This window comes from Macrobrachium nipponense, chromosome 7, assembly GCF_015104395.2.
Source record: "Macrobrachium nipponense isolate FS-2020 chromosome 7, ASM1510439v2, whole genome shotgun sequence".
NCBI classification, from domain to species: domain Eukaryota; kingdom Metazoa; phylum Arthropoda; class Malacostraca; order Decapoda; family Palaemonidae; genus Macrobrachium; species Macrobrachium nipponense.
The window spans coordinates 59,662,269-59,666,502 of record NC_061109.1 but is presented as its reverse complement, the minus strand read 5'-3'; the positions used below and the strand labels follow the sequence as shown (position 1 = coordinate 59,666,502).

The following is a 4,234-nucleotide window of genomic DNA, read 5'->3' as shown; positions in this document are numbered from 1 at the left end:
ATTGACTGAACAAAAAGAGTTTGTATTTTACTAGAGAAGAGTTTATCCCGTTACTAGAGGATATCCTGTCCCGGTAGCATTTTCCTGAGATGTAATAGAGTATAGAGAGTTTCCCTAATAACAACGGGACGCCATATCTCAAAAAACTACTTTAGAATTTTCTTGAAAATAATCTCATTATTCTTCCCACACCCAAATTCCTCCATAATTTCTGGTGCTGCTGCAACACTAGCTTATATCGCAGGAAGTCTGTTCGTTTTCTAGGGAAGAGTAGTCTGTTATCTAGAGAAGTGTCTGTCCGTTTTCTAGAGACGAGTCTGCCCTTTTTCTAGATCTGCCCGTTTTCTAAAGAATATTCTATCCTTTCAAAAACAAAAATCCCGATCAGGAATTATTTCTCCACAATCACTTGTTTGCTGTACAGTTTCAATAAGGATATTTTCCATTTCATAGATATTCTCGCCACAAGTAAGATAAGAATAAAAATAGTTAATTTGCATATTAATGTAGTCATTCTTGTACTGAATTATCTCTGTGGTTATGGAAAGTAGGGTAGAGTCCCTCAAACTTGTCATATGTGACTTGGATATGACGAAAACAATTGGTAAAAATCTGTAGAATTTGATCAATAATAATGATAATAACAATAATAATAATAATAAATGAAATGTTATCAACTCCAGTTAATTATGAACGTTTTTAGTGATTTGTATTCCTAAAGGTTATATTACGTCATCGAATTAATCAAGTTATTTGAGAATTAGCTAAAAATGCTTATAACGAATATCTTTGTAATTCGTAAAATATATCCTGTGTGTATGATTTATGTGAAAATACAAACTGAATATTTATGTTCCGAATAAATGAATTAATAAATTAATGAATTTAATTTATGTTTATCACTGATTATAGTTCTATAATATATAATTATAGGATTAATATATATATATATATATATATATATATATATATATATATATATATATATATATGTGTGTGTGTGTGTGTGTGTGTGTGTGTGTGTGCACTGCACGCGCGTGTGTTCATGAATAATCACTTCATAAGATACGAAGGATGATAATAATAATAATACATAATAATTATAATAGAAATAACAATAACTTTTAACTAATAGAAAAATTCGTAAATCATGCGAAAAAAAAGCATTTGATTAACAGCATCATATGTCATGGCACGAAAAAAACGTTTAAATGAAAGTACCTTAACGCTCAGGGTAGGTTGGCACGTAACACTGACGTCTAAATGGGGGGTAATGGGGTTCTTTCTTAAGGTGCAGGGTTGGTAATGCTTGGTATTCGCGTACGCTCACATACACATGAATACATGCGTGTGCTCACACACACACACACACACACACACACACACACACACATATATATAGATATATATATGTGTGTGTGTGTGTATGTGTGTGTTTAATCAGTGATAAACATAAATTAGATTCATTCATTTATTAATTCATTTATCGAAACATAATTTTTTTTTTAATCAGGTTTTTTTTTTTTTTTTGTTTTTTTTTTTGGGCCCCCACCCCACCAAACATTTTCACATAAATCATACACATCGCATACATTTTACGAATTACAAAGATATTCGTTATGAGCATTTTTTACATAAATCATACACATCGCATACATTTTACGAATTACAAAGATATTCGTTATGAGCATTTTTACCCAATTCTCAAATAACTTGATTAATTCGATGACGTAATATAACCTTTAGGAATCCAAATCACTAAAACCGTTCATAATTAACTGGAGTTAATAACATTCCATTTATTTTAATTTGGTGTTAACGTTACGAAGACCTAATCAGATTACCGGAAAAAACTAGTAACGGATAAGTTAGGATTTATACATGCAATTATGAGTCGGCTAATAACAGCCAACAGACTCGTTAAACCGTCTGTATTTAATTTAATTAACATTTTTATTCCCTATTTAGAACAACAAAGAAAAAATTTATTCCAAATAAGTAACGAAATCAAAGCTTGTAAGCAAGAGTCAGTTAATAACTAAATACCGTCGGCGGGAATCAGTTAATAGATCAAGAGTGTCAACGAGAATCAGCTTATGACTCAAAAGTGTCAGTGGGAATCAGTTAATAACTCAGAAGTATCAGCGAGAATCAGCTTATAACTCAAAAGTGTCAGTGAGAATCAGTTAATAACTCAGAAGTATCAGCGAGAATCAGCTTATAACTCAAAAGTGTCAGTGAGAATCAGTTAATAACTCAGAAGTATCAGTGGTAATCAGCTAATAACTCAGAAGTATCAGCGAGAATCAGCTTATAACTCAAAAGTATCAATGGGAATCAGCTAATAACTCAAAAGTGACAGTAGGAATCAGCTAATAACTCAAAGTGACAGTGGGAATCAGCTAATAACTCAAAAGTGTCAGTGGGAATCAGCTAATAACTTAAAAGTGACAGTTGGAATATAACTCAAAAGTGACAGTGGGAACAAGCTAATAAATCAAAAGTGTCAGTGCAGTCAGCGTGAATCAGCCAGTAACTCTACATTGCCAGCGAGAATCATCAAATAACTCAAAAATGTCAGCAGGAATCAGCTAATTACTCACAAGTGTCGGCAGGAACAGTTAATAACTAATACGTCTGTGGGAATCCACTAATTACTCAAAAGTGCCAGTGGTAATCGGCTAATTACTCAAAGTTTCAGCAGAAATTAGTTAATAACTAAGTGTCGGTGGGAATCAGTTATTGACTCAAGGTGTCAGCAGGAATCGGCTAAATAACTCAAAAGTGTCAGCGATAATCAATTCATAATTCAAAATTGTCAGCGGGGGGAATCGGCTAATAATTCAAGTGTCAGCGGAAATCAGTTAATAACTCAAAAATGTCAGCGGGAATGGTTAATAACTCAAAATTGTCAGCAGGAATCGGTTAATAACTCAAAATTGTCAGCAGGAATCGGTTAATAACTCAAAAGTGTCAGCGGGAATCAGTTGATAACTCAAAAGTGTCAGCGGTAATCAGTTAATAACTCAAAAGTGTCAGCGGGAATCAGTTAATAACTCAATAGTGTCAGAAAGAATCAATAAATGAAATAAATCCAAGTCAAACCGTGTCAAGCAGAATCAGCCAACTACTCAAAAAGTGGCAGAGGGAATCAGTGCATGAAATCAGAGATAAGCGTGTCAGCAAGAATCAGCTAATCAATTATTGAAAACAAATTCAAAGAGCGTCAAGAGAATCTATTAATTGAATCATAAACAAAGCGTATCTATAAGAATCAATTAAAAGAAGTTAGAATCAAAGTTAAAATCACGACTTGTCAGTGAGATTCAGCAATGACATCAAAACTCTTTAACAAGGATCAGTTAATGACACAAAAATTAAGACTCGTCAGCGAGAATCATCTTATGGAATCAAATTGCGCCCATGAGAACCAGCAAGTGAACCATGAAATGAAAAATGATAATTGAAATATAATTTTGTCAACAAGGATCAGCAAAGCGAAATCAAATTGTGTCAACGAGATCAGCTTATGAAATTAAAATAAATCAGCAAGAATCAGTTAATGATATCAAACTCAAAACGTGTCAACTAGAATTAGCTAATAATATCGAAGTAAAAACCTGAAACTAGAATCAGTTACTTAAATAAAAGAAAAAAGATGATAATCAGCTAACGAAATTAAGTGGGGTCAACAAGAATCACTTTAAGAAAATCAAAACCAAAAACTGTCAACAAGAATCACTAAAACACTCACCCGTCCCAGTGAGTCATTCAAAAATGAGGGGTTCCGGATGAAATGGGCACACAACCACTCGCCACAGAGTCAGAGGAGATACTACTGACAGACTCACCAAGTTCTCATGTGTAAGTCCCTCTCTCTCTCTCTCTCTCTCTCTCTCTCTCTCTAGCTCTCACCTGATAAAAGGGCTGTGATACTCTAGTAACAACTGAGGGGATGGGGGTTACTAAGACGCAGGGCTCTCTCTCTCTCTCTCTCTCTCTCGTATGTAAGATAAACATTGGCAAACATGTGCCAATGCAGTTGTGATTTGCTTGGACCTTTGAGGGTAAATAGTGATAGGAGGTTTCAAGAGGATTCGTTGTGTAAGATTGAATGTAGATTTTTATATATATATATATATATATATATATATATATATATATATAATCTACATATATATATATATATATATATATGTATATAGTATATATATATATATATATAGTATATATA

General features: G+C 33.1%; 1 protein-coding gene across 1 annotated transcript in view; it reads right to left on the bottom strand.

Annotated features, from left to right (window-relative positions):
* Window positions 1-3,855, bottom strand: part of LOC135217399 (orexin receptor type 2-like) — a 119,127-nt gene extending 115,272 nt beyond the window's left edge. Inside the window, exon 1 of the mRNA XM_064253242.1 lies at window positions 3,755-3,855. The gene's annotated coding sequence lies outside the window, so the exon portion shown is untranslated. The remainder of the gene's footprint in view (window positions 1-3,754) is intronic.
* Between the last annotated feature and the right edge of the window lie 379 nt (window positions 3,856-4,234).